We start from the raw sequence: 12,117 nt of genomic DNA, 5'->3' as shown, positions 1-12,117 counted from the left end.
AGCTGCTCCCTGGTGTGGTTGAGACCATGTATATGATTGTCTGTGGTGACACTATTATCCCCACTCCAAAGGTGCAGAATGAGACAATTCCCAGGGGATCACAGCTCCCAGTGTGTCTGACTCCGCTGGGAAGTGGTTCTTATCTCCATTCTAGAGAACAGAGCCTAGAGAGGCCCAACAAACCGTCTATTGGGATAATGGGAGAACTGACACTGCAAAGAACTCCTGGATTAACTCAGACACCCCCCTCTGGGATTTAGAAGCCCATTGCTCTGTTTTTTGCCTTAATCCTTTCACATCTGTCTGGGCTTTTCCAGGTGACCACTGGGCTCAGCCTTGGGGCTTGAGAAGAGGTATTCAATAATATAAGACAGCTGGACAGCAAAACAACTGTGAATACTCACCCCAGAGACGCTTCCAGATACACTCCCAGAAGCCTGAAAGGAAATTGGTGGGAGTTATTTGATCCTGCTCTTTCTCCGGTACCATTACATTTTAACTACTTCACTCACATTTCCCATAACTGGACCACACCATGGCCACACAAGCAGCACCTTTTCAAAGCCAATTGTATTTGGTGTATTTTTGGACAGAGCACCGTCATTTTCCCTCTATGTGTGTGTCTTTCTTCTTCTCTCTGCCTTCCTTCATTCGGCTGACCAGTCACTGTTTTACCTACCAGAATTGTTTAGGGGAGTCAAAGCCAACTGGGTTTGGTGTGTTTATGGACAGAGCACCAGCAACAGGCCTGAGTGTGCCCCCGAACCGCTAGATAGAAAAAAGTCAGGAGTTCTTTAATGCTGCTCTTTCTCCAATATCATTGAAGTGATGCTGGTGTCATCATAGTGGCAGTGGCTGAGACAGGAAGCTCCTGCGGTGGGACATTTCCCTGCCATGCAGATGATTTCCACCCTCCCTCCCTCTGAACTATCTCGTACATCCCCACTTGAACGCTTCATTATCTGCCATGTGAGGAAACCCCTTTGAAATGGGCCAAATGCTATGCTGGTGTTACCCGGCATTACTGTATTGATTTCAGTGGTGTGAGGACGATTGACATCTGCTGGGGAGCTGCTCCCTTGTGTAACTGAGACCATGTAGATGACTCTCCATGGTGATACTACTATCCCCGCCCCAAAGGTGCAGAATGACAGCATTTGCAGCCAATCACAGCTCCCAGTGTGTATGACCCCACTAGGGAGTGATTCTTAACACGGGTATAAAGAACAGATCCCACAGAATCTCCAGAAAATGGCTACTAGTAGAACAGAAGAATTGAAAAAGCAAAGAACATCTGGATTGATTCAGACACACCCTTTGGGATTTAGAAACCCATTGCTTTGTCTTTTGCCCCAATCCTTGCACATCAGACCCACACCACTATGCCAAGGAAAATCTGCAGTGTAGACGTGTCTCCAGACATCTCTGCGCTGGGCAACATTCCCACTGCCCTTTCTCAGTGCCGGGATTAACGTCCAGAGTTTGGGGGCTTTCCTTATTGCTCAGGATAAGAATTAGAACCAGTTCAAGTTTTTTCACATGAATTTATTTATTTATTTGGAAAAAAAGTGGTCAATTGTTTTTCAATTTTTTAGAACATAAGAACATAAGAACGGCCGTACCGGGTCAGACCAAAGGTCCATCTAGCCCAGTATCTGTCTACCGACAGTGGCCAATGCCAGGTGCCCCAGAGGGAGTGAACCTAACAGGCAATGATCAAGTGATCTTCCTCCTGCCATCCATCTCCATCCTCTGATGAACAGAGGCTAGGGACACCATTCTTACCCATCCTGGCTAATAGCCATTTATGGACTTAGCCACCATGAATTTATCCAGTTCCTTTTTAAACATTGTTATAGTCCTAGCCTTCATAACCTCCTCAGGTAAGGAGTTCCACAAGTTGACTGTGCGCTGCGTGAAGAAGAACTTCCTTTTATTTGTTTTAAACCTGCTGCCTATTAATTTCATTTGGTGACCCCTAGTTCTCGTATTATGGGAATAAGTAAATAACTTCTCCTTATCCACTTTCTCAAATCACTCATGATTTTATATACCTCTATCATATCCCCCCTTAGTCTCCTCTTTTCCGAAGCTGAAGAGTCCTAGACTCTTTAATCTTTACTCGTATGGGACCCTCTCCAAACCCCTAATCATTTTAGTTGCCCTTTTCTGAACCTTTTCTAGTGCTAGAATATCTTTTTTGAAGTGAGGAGACCACATCTGTACACAGTATTCGAGATGTGGGCATACCATGGATTTATATAAGGGCAATACTATATTTTCCGTCTTGTTCTCTATCCCCTTTTTAATGATTCCTAACATCCTGTTTGCTTTTTTGACCACCTCTGCACACTGCGTGGACATCTTCAGAGAACTATCCACAATGACTCCAAGATCTTTTTCCTGACTCGTTGTAGCTAAATTAGCCCCCATCATATTGTATGTATAGTTGGGGTTATTTTTTCCAATGTGCATTACTTTACATTTATCCACATTAAATTTCATTTGCCATTTTGTTGCCCAATCACTTAGTTTTGTGATAGCTTTTTGAAGTTCTTCACAATCTGCTTTGGTCTTAACTATCTTGAGCAGTTTAGTATCATCTGCAAACTTTGCCACCTCACTGTTTACCCCTTTCTCCAGATCATTTATGAATAAATTGAATAGGATTGGTCCTAGGACTGACCCTTGGGGAACACCACTAGTTACCCCTCTCCATTCTGAGAATTTACCATTAATTCCTACCCTTTGTTCCCTGTCTTTTAACCATTTCTCAATCCATGAAAGGACCTTCCCCTTTATCCCATGACAACTTAATTTACGTAAGAGCCTTTGGTGAGGGACCTTGTCAAAGGCTTTCTGGAAATCCAAGTACACTATGTCCACCGGATCCCCCTTGTCCACATGTTTGTTGACCCCTTCAAAGAACTCTAATAGATTAGTAAGACATGATTTCCCTTTACAGAAACCATGTTGACTACTGCTCAATAATTTATGTTTTTCTATGTGTCTGACAATTTTATTTTTAACTATTGTTTCAAGTAATTTGCCCGGTACCGACGTTAGACTTACCGGTCTGTAATTGCCGGGATCACCTCTAGATCCCTTTTTTAAATATTGGTGTTACATTAGCTAACTTCCAATCATTGGGTACCGAAGCCGATTTAAAGGACAGGTTACAAACCTTAGTTAATAGTTCCGCAACTTCACATTTGAGTTCTTTCAGAACTCTTGGGTGAATGCCATCTGGTCCCGGTGACTTGTTAATGTTGAGTTTATCAATTAATTCCAAAACCTCCTCTAGTGACACTTCAATCTGTGACAGTTCCTCAGATTTGTCACCTACAAAAGCCAGCTCAGGTTTCGGAATCTCTCTAACATCCTCAGCCGTGAAGACTGAAGCAAAGAATCCATTTAGTTTCTCCGCAATGACTTTATCGTCTTTAAGCGCTCCTTTTGTATTTTGATCGTCAAGGGGCCCCACTGGTTGTTTAGAAGGCTTCCTGCTTCTGATGTACTGAAAAAACATTTTGTTATTACCTATGGAGTTTTTGGCTAGCCGTTCTTCAAACTCCTCTTTGGCTTTTCTTATTACACTCTTGCACTTAAGTTGGCAGTGTTTGTGCTCCTTTCTATTTGCCTCACTAGGATTTGACTACCACTTTTTAAAGGAAGTCTTTTTATCTCTCACTGCTTCTTTTACATGGTTGTTAAGCCACGGTGGCTCTTTTTTAGTTCTTTTACTGTGTTTCTTAATTTGGGGTATACATTGAAGTTGGGCCTCTATTATGGTGTCTTTAAAAAGGGCCCACACAACTTGCAGGGATTTCAGTTTAGTCACTGTACCTTCTAATTTTTGTCTAACTAACCCCCTCATTTTTGTATAGTTCCCCCTTTTGAAATTAAATGCCACAGTTTTGGGCTGTTGAGGTGTTCTTCCCACCACAGGGATGTTGAATGTTGATGTATTATGGTCACTATTTCCAAGCGGTCCTGCTATAGTTACCTCTTGGACCAGCTCCTGCGCTCCACTCAGGATTAAATCTAGAGTTGCCTCTCCCCTTGTGGGTTCCCGTACCAGCTGCTCCATGAAGCAGTCATTTAAAGTATCGAGAAATTTTATCTCTGCATTTCGTCCTGAAGTGAAATGTTTCCAGTCAATATGGGGATAATTGAAATCCCCCACTATTATTGGTGTCATAAATAAACATATAAGGGTTAAGGTCTCTTTTCCCTGGAAAGGGTTAACAAGCTCAGTAACCTGAGAAACACCTGACCAGATTACCAATCAAGGAACAGGATTATTTTCAAATCTCTGTTGAGGGATGCCTTTGTCTGTGTTCCTTGTTTGCTCAGAGCTCTCTTTGGATCTAAGAGAGGTCAGTCATGTCTCCAAGTTCTCCTGGAGTAGTTTCCACTATTTAATAGTGAGTATTAATTAGAAAGGCGGATTAGTCTTTTGAGTTGCTTTCTATATTTGCAATTGTGTGTTTTGCTGAAGGAAATTCTTTATTCCTGTTTGCTTTTACTTTGCTTTCACTGAGAAAGAAAGGGGGAGAGGGGATTCTCTCCAGAGATTGATAAGTTTAGACCCTGTATTGTTCCATCTTGGTTACAGAGACAGTGACTTTTCTTTTTTACTCTTTAATAAATTCTTTTCTATTAAGGACTTGGTTGACCTTTCTTTGGGTGGATTCTCAAGGAAAGGGGAGGGGGAGGTATCCCTCTGTAGTTAAATCCCGGTGTCTCTCCTAGGAAAAGGGAGGGGGGAGGAAGCAGGGGGGAATGGTTTATTTCTCCTGGATGTAAGAACCCCATGGATTTGGGGCTCTTGGAATCCCCTAGGATTTTGGGGAAGGATTGTGTCTCAATCCACATTTCCTGATTGAGTGGTGGCAGCTTTTACTAGATCTAAACTAGGATTTTAGTTTAGAGGGAAACCAGTGCAGGTCCCCACATTGGAACCCAACAGCTCCAAGTGGGGGTGAGACCTATGACAATTGGGTTCTTAATTTTGATAGCCTCTCTAATTTCCCTTAGCATTTCATCATCACTATTACTGTCCTGGTCAGGTGGTTGATAATAGATCCCTAATGTTACATTTTTATTAGAGCATGGAATTTCTATCCATAGAGATTCTATGGAACATGTGGATTCGCGTAAGATTTTTACTTCATTTGAATCCACATTTTCTTTCACATATAGTGCCACTCCTCCCCCCGCACGACCTGTTCTGTCCTTCCGATATTTGTACTCCGGAATGATTGTGTCCCATTGATTGCTCTCATTCCACCAGGTTTCTGTGATGCCTATTATATCAATATCCTCCTTTATCACAAGGCACTCTAGTTCACCCATCTTATTATTTAGACTTCTAGCATTTGTGTACAAGCACTTTAAAAACTTGCCCCTGTTTATTTGTCTGCCCTTTTCTGATGTGCCAGATTCTTTTTTATGTGACTGTTTATCATCTGACCCAGCCCTTTCATTATACTCTCCAGTCCTCTGCTCCTGACTATAACCTGGAGATTCTCTATCATCAGACTCTCCCCTAAGAGAAGTCTGTGTCCGATCCACACGCTCCTCTGCAGCAGTCGGCTTTCCCCCATCTCCTAGTTTAAAAACAGACAAAATCAGAAATGAAAAAGATCTGCAATTTCCTCATATAACATTGCAACCCTCTTTCCTAAGTTTTCACTCCTTATTTCCCTCTGGCTAAAGCTGTCTGAAAAATTGTATGTTTTCGGACATTTTCCACACAAAATAATTGCCTGTGTCCAAATTTTTGAAAATGTTTTGAAAGTGTTTTTTTAAAGAGAAGCTGAAAAATTCTCCCCGTTACTTTCTCACTGAAAAGGGGAGGTTAAACCTGGGGGAAGGGGTGTGTGAAGAGAGATGGATGAATAAGAACCAAAACTTTCCCCATGTTTTGGTTTTAATTCTTTTTGTTAAAACATCAGCAAAAAATGGAAAACAGGATTAGAATTTGAGCTGGTTGGAATTTTTCCAAATGAAAAAAGTTGCTGATTGTTTTTCAAATTTTCCACCCTCCCTCCCACTGAAATATCTCGTAGATTCCCCCACTCACATGTTTCATTGTCTGCCATGTTAGGAAACTCTTTTTCAAGTGGCCCAAATTCCGTTCTGCTGTAAATTGCCGCTACTCTGTTGACATCAGTGGAGAGAGGCTGACTTCCACATGCTGGGGATCTGCTCCATTGTATAGTTAACAGTGTGTTTGTGATTGTCCATGGTGATACTATTAGCCAGCACAGCCATGTCGGTCAGAGATCAAATATCTTCAGCCCCCAGACCGACACCGCTATGTCAGCAGAAGGCTGTAGTATACACATGTCTCCAGACAGCTCTGTGATGGGCAACGTTCTCACTGCCCTTCTTTCTCAGTGCTGGGATTAACCTACAGAGTATGGCTGCTCGGGATATGAATTCGAGCTGGTTAGAATTATTACAAAGGAATGTTTTGTCTAGATTGACGTCCTGAATGACACAGGGCACAGAATCTCACCCAATGATTCCTGCATCTAGTCCATAACTTCTGATCTATTTCAAGCATAACTTTTCTGAACATATCCCATCAAGATTTAAAGACTTTCAGTGATGAAGGCCATATCTACACTACAATTTAGGTCAGCAAAACTTGATGTCGCTCAGCGGTGCAAAATAAATACCCCCCCGAGTGACACACATTTCGCCAGCATAAGCGGTAGTGTGCACAGCATTATGTTGGTTTGAGAGTTTCTCCCGCCGCTTGTTGGGGGGTGGTTTAATTACATTGACCGGAGAGCTCTCTCCCGTCGCCATAGAGCGGCTACATGAGACTTTCCCAGTGACGTTAGATGAGTCGCTTCCCCTCTCTGTGCCTTTCTTTCATCTTCTCTTTGCCTTCCTTCGTTTAGTCTGAAGGGTCACGGTTAAATCCACCACAATCACTTTACAGACTCTCAGAGTCAAGTGTCTTTGGAGAGCAACACCAGCAGGGCTCACAGTGAATTTTTTTCTACACTAACCTCCTGCATAGCACAGGGCACAGAATCTCACCCAGTGATTCCTGCATCTAGCCCATAACTTCTGTTCTATTTAGAGCAAAACTTTCCAAAAGATAGACCATCGAGATTTAAAGACTTTCGGTCATTAAGGCCATATCTACATTACCATTTACGTTGACAAACTTACGTCGCTCAGGGGTGTGGAAAAAATACCCGCGTGAGTGACATACATTTCGCCAGCATGAACAGCAGTGTGCAGAGCGCTAGGTTGGTGGGAGAGCTTGGACTCCCCGGGCTCTCTCAGCTAAGCTGACCTCTGAGCCCACCTCTTGAGGCCAAAATGGGCTTCTTACGTTTCATCTGTCTTAAAACTAATGTAAAATCTCCAAAGTAGAGTAAATTCTGAATACTCACAGCCACGCCGCCACCAAGTCTTCCAGGAAGATACAGGAAAAAAGCAAGTTACTAAAACATTAATTAATCATCGCTGCTCTTTCATCGGGGGAGAGAGGCTGATTTCAACATGCTGGGGATCTGCTCCAGTGTATCTGGAATGGGTTACCTAGGGAGGTGGTTACCTAGGGAGGTGGTGGAATCTCCTTCCTTAGAGGTTTTTAAGGTCAGGCTTGACAAAGCCCTGGCTGGGATGATTTAGTTGGGTTTGGTCCTGCTTTGAGCAGGGGGTTGGACTAGATGACCTCCTGAGGTCCCTTCCTACCCTGAGATTCTATGATTCTATGATCGTTAAGGGTGTGTTTGTGATTGTCCATGGTGATACTATTATCCCAAGCCCCTGGAGCCGAATCACAGCATTCCCAGCAAATCACAGCTCCCGGTATGTATGAATCCAACTAGCAGGGGTGTGCACATGGGAGGGCAATCAGGGACACAGCCCCCTCCCAATAGTCATTGGGGACAGAAAACTTCTCTGGGACCAGGGCCGTGGAGGCAGGGAATATCAAGTACCTGCTGGGGCTGGAGCCGGGTGGGTTGGGGTGGGAGGACAGCGAGATCCCCCTGGGGCCGGCTGGGGGAGGGAGGAGCGTGAGCTTCTGTGCCCCACCCCAAAAGGGGTCAAATTTAAATTCATGTGCATGCCCCTGCAAAGTGGCAAGTGATTCTTCAGATGGTTCTAAACAGATTGAACAAACCACCTACTAGTATTAGGGGGGAAATGAAACTGCAAAAAAGATGTGGATTAACTCCTGGATTAACCCCTTTGGGATTTAGAAGCCCATTGCTCTGTTTTTTATCCCAATCCTTCCACATCTGTCCAGGCTATTCCAACTGAGGGCTTGGCTACACTTGCAAGTTGCAGCGCTGGTAGAGGCTTTCCAGCGCTGCAGTTAGTAACCGTCCACACCTGCAAGGCACATCCAGCGCTGCAACTCCCTGGCTGCAGCGCTGGCTGTACACCTGGCCAGGTTGGGGTGTAGCGATTGCAGCTCTGTTGATCCAGCGCTGCTCATCAAGTGTGGACACACACCAGCGCTTTTATTGGCCTCCAGGGAATAAGGAGATATCCCAGAAAGCTTTTAATTAAATTACTCTCTTTGTTTTGTTATGCAGCCTCTCTTTGTTTTGTTGTGAACTCCGATTGGAGCTCTGAGCTCCGTTGAACTGTTTATCTAAAAAACAAACACTGATCACAGCAAACAGAAGTGTAGTGAGGCGGCCTGGCTCCCGGCCGCACCTGAGAGAGAGGAACCAGAACAGCCACCTCAGTGGGCGGAGCCACCACCACCTGTCCCCGCCCTCCGGAAGTCAAGGGACGGGACAGGAAGTATAAAGGCCCGGCCCCAACGCTCAGTTGTAACCCGGCGGCCGGAGAGGACAGACGCTCCGGACCGCGCTCCTGCTGGACCGAGCCTTCCCTGAGCCAGGGATCCGGAGGAGGACTGGCCGAGCCTGCCCCGAGCCAGGTACCCCGAGGTAGACGTACCGAGCCTTCCCCGAGCCAGATATCCGGAGGAGGACTGGCCGAGCCTGCCCCGAGCCCGGTACCCCGAGGAGCCGTTCGAGCGCTACCCCGACCCGAGTCCTGAGGAGCAGCCCGAGCTAGCCAGCCCTCCACCCAGCGAGGAGCCCATGGTGTGGGACCCAGCGCCCGACCCCAGGGATGAGCAGGTACCCATAGAGGGGGAAATGGAGTGTAGCCCGGGGGTAGCCGACCCCTGTCCGGCTGTAGGCACCGAGGTGCCCATGTCAGTGTGTTGCGGTCAGGACCCCACTGACCAGCGGCAGTGATAGCCGCTAATAGGGCCCCGGGCTGGGACACAGTGGAGTGGGTGGGCCTGTGTCCCCCCTGCCACCCCACTCACGGGTGGCAGTCTCCCCCTCACACCAGCGCGCAGGCACAGAGGCCTGCACTTGTCTGATTGTTACTGCTCAGCTCCTGATGCAAGGACCTGAGCCCTGATCTCTTATTGTTGCTCAGCTCCTGGGACAAGGACCTGAGCCCCTTAAACTATTGGGTGTTGCCCCGCCCTGACCTAGGGCTTGGGCTTACTGACTATTGTTGCTGCTCAGCTCCTGATGCAAGGACCTGAGCCCTGAACTCTTATTGTTGCTCAGCTCCTGATGCAAGGACCTGAGCCCTGAACTATTATTGCTGCTCAGCTCCTGCTGTAAGGATCTGAGCCTAGAACTGCTGTGTTGCTGCCCCGCCCTCACTGAGGGCCTGGGCTTGCTATTTTCTCTGTGTGCTCAGCTCCTGTTGCAAGGCCCTGAGCCCCTTAAACTATTGTTTGTTGCCCCGCCCTGACTGAGGGCCTGGGCTTTCTGACTGTGTTATTGCTCAGCTCCCGCTGCAAGGACCTGAGCCCCTTGAACTATTGTTTGTTGCCCCACCCTGACTGAGGGCCTGGGCTTCCTGACTTTGTTATTGCTCAGCTCCTGCTGCAAGGACCTGAGCCCCTTGAACTATTGTTTGCTGCCCCGCCCTGACTGAGGGCCTGGGTTTATCTCACTGACTCTGTGCCGCTCAGCCCCTGACTGAGGGTCTGAGCTTAGAACTGTTATTTGCTGCCCCGCCCTGACTAAGGGCGTGGGCTTTATATGACTGCTTGCCTTTTGTTCAGCCCCTGCCTGACGGGCAGAACCCCTGGACCTTCGGAGACTGATCACGAACTTAGGCCGTGTAGTGAAGCGGCCTGGCTCCCGGCCGCACCTGAGAGGGCCGAGCCCCCGCACCGGACTGTTACAAGGAGCTATCTGTATCTGGCTGTGAACGATCAAATGAGAGGCAGGGAGTGAATGTTTGCTTAACAGAGAAACAGCGTTGGAGGCAGGCTGTTTGCAATTAAGACCAAGGGTTCGCGAACATTTTGTGATTTTTCAATCCAGGAAGCTAAACTGTTGGCTCCAAAAATCCACTCTCTCTCTCTTCCCCGCTCCCTGTCACAGTACACCACCCTCCACCCCCCTCTTTTGAAAAGCACGTTGTTGCCACTTGAATGCTGGGATAGCTGCCCATAATGCAGCACTCCCAACAGCGCTGCAAATGTTGCAAATGTGGCCACACACCAGCGCTGGTAGCTGTCAGTGTGGCCACACACCAGCGCTGCTCCTACACAGCTGGATGACCAGCGCTGCAAACCGTAAGTGTAGCCAAGCCCTGACACTTCCGCAGGGTTTGGGCTTGCTAAGAGGTACTGGAATAATATAAAACAGCCTGACAACAAAGCAAATGTGATTACTCACCCTGTGAAGGCTTCTAGCTAGTCTCCCAGAAGCCTGCAAGGAAATTGATGGGAGTTAATTGCTGCTGCTCTTTCTCCAATGCCATCAGAATTCCCTCTCATTGTCCATAGCTTAACCACACCACGGCTATGCTAGCAGCGTCGTGTCAGTATGGTGATCCCAGCGTACTACTGCACTTTTGTCGGTGTAGCTTATTCTAGCTGTCTCTGAGCAAAATGATCTATAATGCAAATGCACGATTTTGCTGCTATGAAAGTATCTCCACTAGGGCCATTTGCTAGCAAAGCCACTTCAGTCTGATGTCAAATATCTTCGGTCCCCAAACCAACACAGCTTTTCCAGCAGAAGTCTGTGGTGTGAGATATCTCCAGACAGCTCTGTGATGGGCAACGTTCCCACTGCCCTTCAACTGAGATGAGACTCTGCCTGTTGGTATGCATACTTCCAACTTTTCATGTTCTCTGTATGTATAAATATCCCCTGTCTGTGTGTTCCATTCTATGCATCCGAAGAAGTGAGCTGTAGCTCACGAAAGCTCATGCTTAAATAAATTTGTTAGTCTTTAAGGTGCCACAAGTACTCCTGTTTTTTTTGCGGATACAGACTAACACGGCTGCTACTCTGAAACCTTACACTGCAAAGAACACCTGGATTAACTCTGACACCCCCCTCTGGGATATCCCCCTCTGACACCCTGTACTGAAATATCTCGTAGATGCCCCCACTTGCATGTTTCATTATCTGCCATGTTAGGAAACTCTTTTTCAAGTGGGCCCAGTTCTATACTGGTATAAACTGCCACTACTCTATTGACGTCGGGGGAGAGAGGCTGACTTCCACATGCTGGGGACCTGCTCCAGTGTATAGTTAAGCGTGTGTTTGTGATTGTTGTGACAACGTTATGTTCTTGACTCCATGGGTCCTGCATTTCCTGATGGTTGTTTGCTAGCCTCAGAGGCTCACTGTGATCCTCCACGTAGCCCTTTTCTATCTAGAGGCAAGGGTCACAGCTTACTGAGCCATTTTCATAAGCCAGCAAGGGAGGTGAGGAGAACCCTCCCTCGCACATTCTCTGTTGTCTCCCAGTCTCAATGATTAATCAAGGAGGGAAGGGGGCAGGACCGGCTCCAGACCCCAGCGCACCAAGCGCGTGCTTGGGGGGCGGCGTGCCGCGGGAGGGCGGCAGGCGGCTCCGGTGGACCTCCCGCAGACGTGCCTGCGGAGGGTCCGCTGGTCCCGCGGCTTCGGTGGAGCATCCGCAGGCACGTCTGCAGAAGGTCCACCGGAGCCGCGGGACCAGCGACCGCCAGAGAGCCCCCCGCGGCGTGCCGCCCTGCTTGGGGTGGTGCAATTCCTAGAGCCGCCCCTGAAGTGGGAAGCCCAGGCCCACCCTCTACTCTGGGCTCCA

General features: G+C 47.3%; 1 long non-coding RNA gene across 1 annotated transcript in view; it reads right to left on the bottom strand.

Annotated features, from left to right (window-relative positions):
* Positions 1-403: 403 nt before the first annotated feature.
* Positions 404-12,117, bottom strand: part of LOC123352065 — a 48,949-nt gene continuing 37,235 nt past the window's right edge. The window contains exon 4 of the long non-coding RNA XR_006574097.1: positions 404-437. This is a non-coding gene — a long non-coding RNA (uncharacterized LOC123352065). The remainder of the gene's footprint in view (positions 438-12,117) is intronic.

The sequence above is a fragment of the Mauremys mutica genome, chromosome 17 (genome assembly GCF_020497125.1).
Source record: "Mauremys mutica isolate MM-2020 ecotype Southern chromosome 17, ASM2049712v1, whole genome shotgun sequence".
In the NCBI taxonomy this organism is placed as follows: Eukaryota; Metazoa; Chordata; order Testudines; family Geoemydidae; genus Mauremys; species Mauremys mutica.
Note: the sequence above shows the minus strand (reverse complement) of the source record. Positions and strands in the feature narration are given on the sequence as shown.